Source organism: Gavialis gangeticus, unplaced genomic scaffold (genome assembly GCF_001723915.1).
Source record: "Gavialis gangeticus isolate Ggan-Ray unplaced genomic scaffold, GavGan_comp1, whole genome shotgun sequence".
Taxonomy (NCBI): domain Eukaryota; kingdom Metazoa; phylum Chordata; order Crocodylia; family Gavialidae; genus Gavialis; species Gavialis gangeticus.
Genome location: NW_017729025.1, coordinates 41,422,908 through 41,436,262, shown reverse-complemented (window position 1 = coordinate 41,436,262; position 13,355 = coordinate 41,422,908). Strand labels below are relative to the sequence as shown.

Genomic DNA, 13,355 nt, shown 5'->3' with positions numbered 1-13,355 from the left:
AATGTTGGTCTACATAAAATATGCTTTCAATTAAATGCAAAAGCAGAAAAAAATAACACAAATGCTAGCTAATATGCAATTTTGCTCTCTCTCACAAGCTTATCTCAAGTCTCATATCCTACTTCTATTTTCATATGGAGTTTAGAACAAAAGCCAATTGAATCTGCTAGATAGCCTAGGCCAGGGGTGGCAAACCTACAACATGTATGCCTTAAGTGGCACAGGCAGCCTCTCTGAGTGTTAAGTAACAGATAGGGGACCAGAAAACACAGCAACAGGTAGAGCAACAGATCAAGGGATGAGCTGCAGGGGGAAGAGATGCCAGGATTACCTTGTGGCAGTGCTGCCAAAAGGGTTGACCCCCACTGGCCTAGGCTAGGTCTTCTTCTCTCTCCTAGAGGTCAGTCTTTTTTTTCTCTCAGAGGCCTGAGGAAGAGTATTTGGTAAACAGAAGCTTACTTACTAAATCCATTGCAACCATGTAGCTGGCACAATAAAAGATATTAGCAACAAAAATCCTTAACACTTGCATAGTTTTTGGACAACCACTGCTATATTACACCTAGGTTTCTTGGAAATATTCTGCCTATCACTATTGTTTCTAGCATTTACTGTTATATACTGTTGATGGGTTGCTTTCACATAAACCAAAACAATTCTCTATCTCTTGGCACAGAAACAAGCAGCTTTGTGAATACATCTGATAAACACTGACATCAAGATAGTTACATGGTGTTCAGACATTCTGAATGGTGATGTGAACAAAAGCTTGCTCAGATGAAAGTTCATGGACTGTGTTTCTCATTGACAAGCATGAGAACATGCAAACATAAAGACTGCCAAACTGGATCAGGACCAGAGGTCCTCCTGGTCCAGTACTGCACCTCTGACATAGTATTAAAAGAGTTGATATCAAAAGGAGTAAGATATGGGACAATCTGTCCCCAATGTAATGGCTCTTCTTAGTCTCTAATACTTAGAATTAGTTCAAACCTGGTGTTTACCCTAAATCTTCTACCTATTCCTATGAATATCTAAATTTCTTTATAAATCTTGTTAAATTTACTTATTCATTAGATTTTTTGACCTCAACAACTTTTTGTAGCAGTAAATTCCTCAATAATGACATGCTTCATAGAAGTGTTTCATTTTACCAGTAGTAGAATCTGCTATTTTATTTTATAAAAAAATATGGTCATATTTTATAAAATGCCTGTTAAGTCATACCAAGCTTTAAAAGTCACATAAACAGTTATATTCACTTATTGAGGGAAAATCCTATATGGGTATGCTATATGTCATATATGCGGAACCTATATAGCATGTTGCCTCAGTATATAAATCTTGCTATTGTGTACCTTTAAAGTTTAGTCCAGCTTAACAGGCATTTTATAAATAAATAAATAAATAAATAAATAGAAATATGGTCAGACTTTATGGAAGTCTGTGCCTGTACGTACAGGTATGCATACATGCCTCCCCTCAAACTTCATGGTATTTTATTGTATGTAAAGTTATGTTACCTAGACAGATCCCCCAAGAATGTAGACATGAAGCAACTTTTCAAAAATAGTTACAGCGGTAATGGCACAGAAATAACCTGACTCCAACTGTCTTGGAAACATTTGGCAAGTTCAAGAGAACATGGAGAATATTAAAAGGAAAAGATTTATTTTGTTCAGAGTGCTCAGAAGAGAAAATACAAGGTTTGTAATAGAATCGTGTTGTAACCTTAATTACAGTGGGTAGCTCTACATCCAAGACAATTTATAACATTAACAGCCTGATTAGTGTACTTCGTACTTTGGGGGAAGTGGGAGGGGAGAAAGGGGGGCGGAGAAATATACCTGTGCTAACCCAACCCAATCCATTGCTACCAACAATGTTACTAGATAAGCTACGCTAAAATGTTCAAAAGGTTGGTACAACAACTCCTGTGGTTTTCTGGGGGGAGAACAAAAAAGAATTAAATATTATTGCTGCATGGAAAAGAAAGCCTCTATTCTCAACTGTAAAATATAGCTGTGGAAGGTAGAAATTCCATTTCACAGAGGTTTTTAAAAAAGTATGAAACTCTCCATTAAAAAAATTCCTCAAAACAATTTTTCAGCTGAGGCCAGGGTTCTGTTTTTGACAAGACACCCATTTAATTTTATTTGGTTTTTAAGTTCAAAGAAAAAATAGTTTCAAAACAAGAACAATATTAGTATTTTATTCTGAATATGTTAAAACAGGACATTTAAACACAACTGAAGCTATTTCCTAATTTTTCTCTAAAACTAAGTTTCTGATACAATTTCTGCACTGTTTCTATTTTGACAGAAAACACATCCACTGACGTTTTTTCTAACAATTCTAGTTGGAAAAATAGAGGATGACTTTTATGTGCAACCAGCCTCCAGAAGGCAAACTCTTCATTGAACTAGTCTCAACTCCAGACTAAGCACAAGCTTCTACCAAGGGTATACTTGCATGGAAAACCAATTTTACACTGCTGGGATAGAGTCATAGATGTTAGGGTCGGAAGGGACCTCAATAGATCATCAAGTCCGACCCCCCTGCATAGGCAGGAAAGTGTGCTGGGTTCAGATGACCCCAGCCAGATGCTTATCTAACCTCCTCTTGAAGATCCCCAGGGTAGGGGAGAGCACCACCTCCCTTGGGAGCCCATTCCAGATTTTGGCCGCTCTAATTGTGAAGATCTTCCTAATGTCCAGTCTAAATCTGCTAGCTTATGGCCATTATTTCTTGTGACCCCGGGGGCGCTCTGGTGAGTAGAGCCTCACCAATTCCCTTCTGCGCCCCCATGATGAATTTATATGCAGCCACAAGCTCGCCTCTCAACCTTCTCTTGCGGAGGCTGAGGAGGTCCAGGTGCCCTAGTCTCTCCTCACAGGGCTTGGCCTGCAAGCCCTTAACCATATGAGTGGCCCTTCTCTGGATGGCTCTCCAGGTTATTCACATTCCTCTTAAAGTGTGGTGCCCAAAACTGGATGCAGTATTCCAACTGCAGTCTGACCAGTGCCTGACAGAGGGGAAGTATCACCTTCTTGGTTCTGTTTGTCATGCATCTGCTGATGCATGACAAAGTGGCATTAGCTTTGCTGATGAGTGCAGTTAGCTTTGTTTTTCTAATGGGATAGACCCATTAGAATAATTAAAATACAGATTCAAACCAATCATTCAAATAGAGATTATTTACCAACCAGAAAAAAAAAAAATGTTTTCAAGCAATTTTGGACGGATTCTCTTACGAGTACCTCTCATACCGCGTATAAGAGTAAACAACGAAGATACAATGGGCTGAAGACAAGCTTGTAATAGATTTAGGTTAACTCAACTACTAAGAAACTATAACTTCTGCATAACAGTTAGTAGGCACACCCAATTGAATGATTCCATTCTTGAGATGCACATCTTTTTTTCAGACACAGAAAACCATTTGGTCTTTTGAAGCAGGATTGGGATTCACATTCAGCAGGGAGAGGGGGGAGCCGACTTGGCTCCATAGAGCCCTTGCCAGTTGGGACCCTGTACTCCTGCCACCCTGCTCTGGGCCCTGCCAGTGCTGGCCCTGGCACACCAGTGACGGCCTTGTGCACCTGCTCACTCCCAGCTCCCCCCAGCCCCACGATACAGGCGAGGGCAGCATGTAGCCCCAACCCCCTGCTCCCTGGCAGGGGACGAGCTGATGCTGAGGGCGGGAAAAAGCGGCCCCTCACCTGCCCCGTGGCCGGTGCTCCCTGCTGCAACTGCTTGCAGCCCGCATGGGGATGTCCTGAGCCGGCACGCAGGCCAGCTCCAGGCTCGCCCATGGGGGCTGCACCACGGTGGCAGCAGCTACGGCCCCCCCCGCTTGCCATGCAGTGTTTGCCACCGCCGCCTCTGTGCTGCCCAGCACGCAAGCTCCAGGCAGGCAGCAGCAGCAGCAGCAAACATGGCTGCAGGGGCAGGGATAGGCAGGCTCTACTGCTGCAGGGTTTCCCCCAGGTCCTACTGCCCCTGGTTTCTGTCGTTTTTGACAGGAACCAAGGACAGATCAATATTAATTTTCTAAATTTTCTAGGGGCCCCCCAGGCCAGATAGAATGGCCTCGCAGACCACATCCAGCCTGCGGGCCATATTTTGCCCACTCCTGATTTGGATGACGGAATTGAGTGAGTGCATGCTTAGCAAATCTGTGGATGACACAAAACTGGGTAGAGATGCAGACACTCTGGAGGACAGGGCTCGGACCCAGAATGACCTGGGCAGACTACAGAAATGGTCCTCAATCTGATGAGATTCAAAAAGACCAGATGCAAAGTCCTGCACTTGGGACAGAATCATTACATGCATAAATACAGATGGTGAATGACTGGCTAGGCTGCAGTACTGCAGGGAAGGACCTGGGGGGTTACAGTAGATTACAAGCTGCATATAAGCCAACACTGTACTCTTTTTGAGCACCCTGGCCAACAGTATACCAGATAATGTCAACAGGAGTGTCACTTGCAAGTCAAGAGAAGGGATTCTTCAGCTCTATTCAGTACTAACATTAGGCCTCAAGTGAAATACTGTGTCCAGTTTTGGACACCACACTTCAAGAAGGATGAGAGGCCAGCACAAAGCAAAAAAACGATTAAAGGCCTGTAAAGTCTAGTTTATGAGGAAAGGCTGAAAGAACAAGGGTTATTCAGTCCAAAGAAGAGAAGACTAGGGGGGATTTAGTAAAAGTCTTCAAATACATGAAGGGCAGCTACAAAGTGAATGGAGATGGCTTTTTTGATACAGCTGTAGGAGCAATGGCCTCAATTTTTAGCAGAGGAAATTTAGACTGGAAATTAGAAATAACTTTCTGACTATGAATGTGCTCAAGCACTAGAACTGGCTACCTAGGAAAACTGTGGACATGCCATCCTTGGAATTTTTCAAGAGCAGGTTAGACAGAAACTGGGCTGGGATGGTTGAATTGTGGATGATCCTGCCTTAAGCAGGGAGCTGGGACTAGATGACCTCATGAAGACCCTTCTAGCCCTGCTTTCTTATGATCCTATGAACAGTAACCTAGAATAAAAGATACCTACAATTATTTGTGTTTGTACCTGTATACTATCATATTTGCTGTATACAACAAATATTAAAAAGAAAGAATATACTATAGAATGCCTTAAATTTAACAAGAATACACACTGAGAGAATATCTGTTTTTCATGCAATTAAAGATTTTGAAATATTTCAAAGCCTGAAGAGGTTTCACTGAATAATTGTTTTTTTCCCCCAAAACTGCAATGGAAAGATTTATGCTACCTTTCAAGACACGTGCATCGCTTCCAAGTGATATTTAAAACAAGAGTCTGGTTTATCCAAGGAAAGCACTTTTTAAAAATCATCTCTGAAAGAGGCAGGTCATTGGAAAGACTGTTATTCCACTGACAAAAAGCTCATAAATCCTAACTCTTCAAACTGTGAGGAGAGGATGTAAATACTAACAGTTTGCTTGTCCAGAAAGTGGCTTTAGCTTAAACATCTGGATAAACTGAGGAAAGTACTTTGCTACTTTCAGTTTCTTGACATCTCATACCAAAGGGCAATAAATACTTTAAGCATGAAGTTACAATACAGGGTTTCAGTCTAGTCTACATGCATTTCAGCAAGTGGAAGGTAAAACATATTTGGGCTGCTCCTCTGCACAGATGCAAAGGAACACAAAGCATCTTTAATGATCAGTCATGGGGAAAAAGGTCTAGTTTTGAGAATAATAAAAATGTACATGTGAATAGGAGTTCTGTTTTTCTTTCTGTCAGCAGTAACTAGCAAGTTTACAGCCATGAAGGTGCTAGAGAAAGAATATAATAGAGGGTTCAGCAGCACATAGACCAGGAGAGCATTTTAGGACAGTGCAAAAAAGGGCAACTCCACAATGCCTTACGTTTCACAATTCTGTAATAAGTAGAGAATGCACAGAAAAAGAAAAGATAGCTATGCCTGAGGAAACAATAGCAATAACAAAACAGAACAAAGCACAGAAAATAGTAGATATCCTATAACAGGGATCTCTCAGAGATGGAGGAAGGGAAGAAGCATTTGTCGAAATGTTTCAACTGACTTCATTTGAGTATGGAATATGACCTAAAATCTGTGTGTTATTTGGCATCTGCAATATTACCAATACTTGTGATTTTATCATAGATTTCATGATAGGTCGTTTTTTTCTGAGAAGGTCAGTTCTGGGAGCCATACAACGGATGTAAAAACATCAGCTTAAAATTAAATAAAAAAATAAAAATAAAAATAAAACCTACCCTGCCTCCCCAAAATAGCATTATTGGTTGCAAAAAGCTTGAAAACATGAACCAAATTAAAACAAACACACAAACAGTGAAAGCACACCTTGAGACATTCACATTTTGATTCCAGGACTAAACTAAAATCAGTGCGGTTTCAGGATTTAAAAAACCATCTAAACAAGAAACCCGAGAAGAAAACTTATTCCCACAGTCCCTAGCTATAAACTTGGTGAAACACTACCCAAAACTCTAGTGGGGCACAGACAGACAAATTAATCACAGGTAAGCCAATGCACCAAGGATAAATTTGACCCAAGAGGCTTGGAGGTAACACACACTATAATTCTGGACTACTCTGTAGCCACCTTCACATAATTCTAAGCAGCAACAGCCACAATGAAGTACTAAATCTCAGCTGTGGACTGCACAGAACGATCAGTTTTTCTTACAATCCCCTTGGCAAGCAGGCAGTAAATAGAGCCTGGGGATCTTTTGACCTTGCAGGGTAGGGAACTTCAGAATGTTTTAATCAGGACAAGTTTCTTTCACATGAAACAAACAACAACCAAAAAACCCATTAAAAGGGGAGTGACTGCAGTTAACAACCAAAAAAAAAAGTGATTCCCACAAACAACACTATATGAATAAAAGTTTGCTTGTAATTGTTTCAGGGAATAATATGAGAGTCAACATGCCTACTTTGATTCAGGATTAATAATTATATTCAGCAGCATATGTGTGTGTGTTCAAAGACTACTGAATATACAGCTAAAAAAATACCTGATATAGAGACAGGCTTAGGGAAAGAATAATAAACTCAAGTCTCTGGGGGAAAAAAAAAAAAGAAGGAAAACCATTTTGATGGATCTTCTGCTTGGAAAAGTATTGCTATGACAACACGTGTCAGGTATCCAGGTTGTAGCTATATTGGTCTAGAGGCAAAAGGAATCAAAACTTGTGGAAGGAATCAAAACTCAAGGCTGGTATATTAGACCAACTAAATATTTGCAAACATAATTTGAAATAAAATAATTTGTTTGCAAATATCTAGCTGGTCTAATAAAAGATGTCAACTCTTGCACGAGTTTCGATTCTGCTATGACAATATCACATTTGTTCCAAGGGAAGAATGTACATGGCAGACTGAATAAAAACAGGTACCACCTACACAGTGCAAATAGTAACTGAGTAAATGACTGAAGAGTTTGATTTTTGGCTCTGTGTCCATGTCTTCACACCTGCTGTGTTTATTTTGGGTCAGAGTCAAACCTGAAGTAAGCAGGTTCATGCAAGTGACAGGGGGAGTTCAACAGCAGCATCAGTAATGGTAGATCAGTCACAGAAGTGGGTGAAGTCATAGAAGTAAGCTAGTACAGCTTGTGCCAAATCGTTGTTTGGTAGGTGTGCAAAAAAAAAAAAAAGAACAAAAGTAGAGAGTCGGGAAAATACAAAAACCTGGCATAAGGTGAAACTGAAACGGAGGAGGCTCTTCAGAGTATGCTACAATTGTTTTGGAAACATCGAAGTTACTCATCCCTGGTGAGTCATTTACAAGCTAGGTATAAACTGTGCATGTTAGCAATTGCTATAGTTATTCTTACTAGAGTCATAATACTCAGCTATTATTTTTATTACAGTAGTGCCTTGAGGACCCAGCTCAAACTTCGGACCCCATTGTTCTAAGTGCTATACATATATAAAATGTAGTAAGCTCTTCAGCTAAGAATTGTCTACTGTATTCAACATGAATGAAACAACACGTGGGTGAAGAATACTACTGGGAGTACTAGGTTGCATGTATATGCCTAGTGTATAATTTGAGACTATCGGTTTGCCATTTTTAAGTCCCAGTGAAAAAATACAATTATTCACTAACAGGCCGCCAGTCTAATGATTCACCACCAGGCCCCAAATAATGGTTGGTCTTGCTAGTTGGTATTTATTACTTAATAATCTGCAAATTCCTGGAAATATAAATACATCTGTATTAATAAGGTCACAGTGCAAAATTAGGTTTATAATAAAAATAACTGGAAAAGCCAAATACCTGATTATTTTGCACTATCTGCCACTATTTTAACTTGTGTTCCTACATGTTGTAAACAAAGGTAAATTAGTACCTGTTTTTACTTGTGAACTTTAGTTGCTGCAGTCAATCTGCTTAAGTCAAGGAAAACAGACTTGCATGCTAGGGAGTCAAATTTTTTGGACAAGAAAAACCGAAATTACAATAATTAGCATCCAAAGAAAACCTGACCCATCTTAAACCCATCCCAGCTTTCTCCAGAAAGGACATGACCCAAGGCAGTTCTTTCAGGTTGTATTCTTTCATTGACACTGGTTTAAAATGTGCCTCAGAAATATTGCCATGCAAGTGATTTTTTTACATGGGTTGTGATATATAAAATACCTACACATGCAGTACAAATAGAAATATCTGAAGAACCTACAAGAAGATAAACCATTTTAAATCAGAAATACGGATACTGAAAGACAACCATAGGAGAAGCAATTGTAAATGTTTCTCTAGAAAGTGCAACAGGGTACTAAGAAAAACACCAAGAGAGAGAAATAGGTGATAAGAAAGTATAAATTCTGTACAACTAATAAAAGCCAATAAATCTTACATTTGAAGCTCCTGACTAGTGCTTAGTGAAACGCATTTCTTACAATAACAAGCATGAAGGAGGATACCCACAATCATCACCTCATAAATCTCAATAGGGCTTTCACCCAACAAGGACACTCCTCCAGAGAGAGATCACATTTTTGAAAGAGCAACCCAGATACCACATGAAAAATGGCTGGAGTACAAAAAGAAAACCCCCACGAATTGCATACCATTATTTATAACATACCATCCTTCCCTGGAACCTAGATGGAAAACCCTCAAACAACTGCAACCCATACTAGAAGAAAACCCAATTCTTACAGAAAACTTTCCAGAACCATCCATCCTAGCCTTCAAACAAGCACTGAACCTTGCCAGCCTCATCACTAGAAGCATATTTCCTATGGCCCAAAGCACACCAAATGAATCCACAGCGTGCCTGGAGAAGAAATGTAAAACCTGCTGACACGTCTCCACCACTCCCACAATAACCACAGGCCGCAACAGAACCATCACCATGCCTGGAACTTATACCTGCACCTCCAGAAATGTAATCTCTCTCTCTCATCTAGTGCACTAAATGCCCTGATGGAAAACACATAGAAGAAACCAAACAACAACTGCGTACCAGAATGAATGCACATCAAAAATCTATCAAAGACAAAAATACCCAATTCCCTGCGGACACACACTTCTCACAAGACAACCCCTCTCTCCCTGATCTCTCAGTTCTAATCCTCAAAGGGAATTTATAAAAACACCTTTCATAGACAAGCCCACAAACTTCACTTCATCAATCTACCGGCTACAAAAAATCATGGACTAAATATACACATTGGATTTATGGCACATTATAACCTGCCTGACATTCAATAACCACAGGTAACTTGTCTGCACTTTACCAGCTACATTCTATCTCCAGGTTAACATTTCTCCTTCCTCTCCACCTACCTGTCTCTCACTTTTTGTGTCCCATTCCCTCTGATCCTCACTGCCACACATTTGCATTTTTACAGACTTTCATTTTGTATTTTGGCTTCTTTTTCACCCAGGAGAGCACACAAACAGAGAGAGCAGACTCTCCCTATGCCTGAAGAAGGGTGTTTGTGCCTGAAAGCTTGCAAAGAACATTTCTTCCAACTATTTAGCTGTTCTAATAAAACGTATCACATTTACCCAAAGAACCTTGTCTTTCTTACGCTAATATACTTTCGACTCCTCTGATTCTTTAAAAACATACTATGTAGGGGTAAGTTAATTACTGAGGGGGAGGTTGGGAGGGGGAAGATGAGTGAATAGTGTAAAGTGTAATGTTATTCTAAAAAGTGACTTTATACGAAATGCATGGCTTGGCTCAACACGGGGTTGATCTGATTAAATACCCATCAAGTCTCTATCTGCCAGTCCTACAAAGTCAGCCTGGAATCCAAAAGCCCAGCTGGACTGTGACTCCATGCATCAGCAAGCAGACTGCAATATGAGCTTGGTTAACAATCTGTGGATAATGCATAAACCAGATGAGAAACCACCTTGCTCTCCCACAACCGAGTTTGCCTTGCAATAAATATACAGCAAACAGCACAAGTCCTGATCCTGCAGACTTGAGTACTTTATTCACCATTCACCCAGTCAAAGTCCACTGAGGGAGATGAAGAAAGGCTGATTTTTTAAATCAAAATGTTGAAGTCAACTGGATGATTCAGTGCCAAAAGGTAAGTAGTGTTTAACTCTTTACTCAGCAGGGCCCCAAATCCTGCTATATCAGCAGATAAGCCTTAGTTCAATTAAGGAGTTGCTCTGCTCAGAAAAGATAGAACCACTCTATGGAGTTACTTGTCAGAGGAGAGTTAACTTTAAATAGATGAATACTATTCCTAGAACAGGCAGAATGGGAAACTGCATAATCTTTATTTGAAGTATCCCACTCTACTGGTGTACATTTAAAGCATTTCCCCCCACTCCCTCAGTAACTCGGTGACTTAGAACAGAATGTGCCAATATTTGCTACCAATAAAGCAAATACAAATGAGCATAAGACTGGGGAAGACTGATGGTGAAAGGACAAAAAAAAAAAAAAAAAAAATCACCTCTGGCTCCAGGAATCCTACGAGCTGTTTTTTTCCAACTAGATAAAGTGCTATGGGTTAAAGTACAAAAGGTTAACCCTGATCTTAAAAGGACTTCCTAACCTTTAACTATATATTAAAAGAACCAATAGTATTAGTTTTAGAAATAAATATATTTGCTTATACTACTTCCCTCCCCATATCCCTTGGGCTCCAAAAATAATTAAATTGAGAGCTGACCTGATACAATATGGAAGAGGGGGAAGGGGAGGAGCTGGAAATCCATCCCAGAATGATTAAAGCCTTACCAGAAAGAGCAAATTGCACCAATAGTTCAGTACAGAGTCAGAAGACTTAAGGAGAAATATAGAAGATGAAATATCAAAGCATTCCTTTACAGAACCTACATACAACTGAGCTGGCATCTATAATTATATTTCAAGGTTGCTTTATCACAAGAACTGTAAATATTTAACACACTTCAGATTTCAGTCTTTGGACCAAGGTACATGTCTCTTCCATATGAGATACTTTTTCTTTAAGATACACAGTATTAGGGAGCAAATACTTCTAATTTATCTCAGATGCTTTGATATTTTAGTCAGTGCATTTTTTTAAATAAGAGCCTAAAAAGGTGTGGGGATTTTTCACATAAACAAGCACATTGAAGTGCAATGCTTAACATGTTTACATTGTACCTTTGAAAATAAGAGGATGGCATATGTTAAAGTGGTGAAAGTTTGGAACGCTGCAGACACATTTAATCAATGTAAGTATTGGAAAGAAATGTTCATATATTGATTGATAGACAAACTGCGATAAATGGACACAAAGTTTTCCAAACTCCCTGGAAATAAAGATCCAGACTTCATGGCTTGGGACATCTGTGTAGCTGCAGCTGATGTTACTTTAAAATTGAGCCAGCCATCTACTTGAATCACTTTATAACATCATTTACTATAGGAGCTCTCATGACATTCACGCAGGATATTCTACCATATTTACAAAATCAAGTCAGCTCGTATAACTAGCTAGTAGGGCTGCACAAAATTTCGCTGGCAGTTTTATTTCAATGGTGTTTTGACTCGTTTCCAGCTCCAAACAGCAAAAGTGAAAAGAAAAAGCTTTGAAACAGCCTTGAAACAAAATGAGGCAAGTCGAAACATTTTGAAATTTTCAAAACGTTTCCGGTTTCAAAGCTCAAGCTGGGCTTGCATGCAGGGAAACAGAAACTAAAGTAAGGAGAGGGAGAGGGAAGGAGTGCTCTCATTATTGACTGTGTAGCTGGCCAGTGACTGTCACCCTTCCCTGAGGTCCCTTCCAATCCCCGTGCTCTGGGGGAGGGATGGAAAAACTGCATAAAAGGCAGCATTGTTTGAACTGCCCTGCTTTCTGCCTTGGTGTCAGTTGAGTGAGGGCGCACCTTAACACACATACAGTGTCACTGTGGCAGGGCACTGTTTGTGCCTGCCACTTTAAGGGCCGGAAGCCAGCAGCTGGCAGGTGCCTGATTAGGGCAGCCATTTTGGGATTCAGGGCTGCCCATATAAACAGGGCATTTCGCCGCTGGAAGGCCAGGCAACAACAATTGCCTGGCTGCAGGTATCATTTGCAGGTAAGGGAGGAGCTGTAGGGGATGGTCAGGAGGCTCCTGGTCTGGGGCACAACTTAAAACTGCACCCTGTCAGGAGAGGGTGGCCTGCTGGGGCTCTCAGTGGTGCGGGATCCCCAAGGAAATGCCAGGCCAGTTACCACCCCGGTGAAAGGTGGGCCGGGGTGCCTTAACCCCTATCCCCCATAACCGAGTGGGTTACCCTTTTTGTAGGGTCTGGAAGGTGGAACCCCAGAGGAAGAGTGAGGCCATGGACTCACGAACCTGTCTGAACATTCCAATGACTGGTCAATGCTGGGGCTGGGACCGGAAGAGTCGAAGGGCTGGGGGGCCCACCGCAAGGAACACCCAAGAGCTGTGGGCCCAGGGTTCTGACTAGCCTGGAGGTGGGCCAGGGTTAGTAGCCCAAGGTCCCAGGGGGGACCACGCTCATGAGGGGGAAGCAGCTCAGGAAGCTATGTTGCCAAGAATGAAGGTGGATTAGGCTACCAGAATGGAGGGATCATAGAGGGGTTCAACAATAGGATTCTGGGGCCCAGCAAGGGGCCGGTGATTGTGAGAACTATGGATGCCATCTGCGAGGCTTGGGCTGCAGCGTAGGGGAGGAATGGAGCCACAGATAGCACCCCTGGCATCGGGGCAAGAAATGGACAGCTTCCCACTTAATCAACATCTATATCCATGCGGTTCAACAAGGACAAGTGCAAGTGCTGCACCTGGGGAGAGGGAACCAGCATTATGGTTATAGGTTAGGGGCTGACCCTCTCAGCAGCAGAGGCAGAGAGAGATCTTGGAGT

The 13,355-nt window shown here is 41.2% G+C and overlaps 1 protein-coding gene and 1 long non-coding RNA gene across 7 annotated transcripts in view; one reads left to right on the top strand and one right to left on the bottom strand.

The window, feature by feature from the left end:
• The window catches only part of FOXN3 (forkhead box N3), a 415,590-nt gene that overhangs the window by 193,390 nt on the left and 208,845 nt on the right, over positions 1–13,355 (bottom strand). The window lies entirely within an intron of this gene.
• Positions 10,312–13,355, top strand: part of LOC109298539 — a 38,282-nt gene continuing 35,238 nt past the window's right edge. Inside the window, exon 1 of one of the 3 annotated variants that reach the window (XR_002097639.1) lies at positions 10,312–10,592. This is a non-coding gene — a long non-coding RNA (uncharacterized LOC109298539). The remainder of the gene's footprint in view (positions 10,593–13,355) is intronic. The other 2 variants (XR_002097638.1, XR_002097637.1) reach the window with 2 other exon arrangements.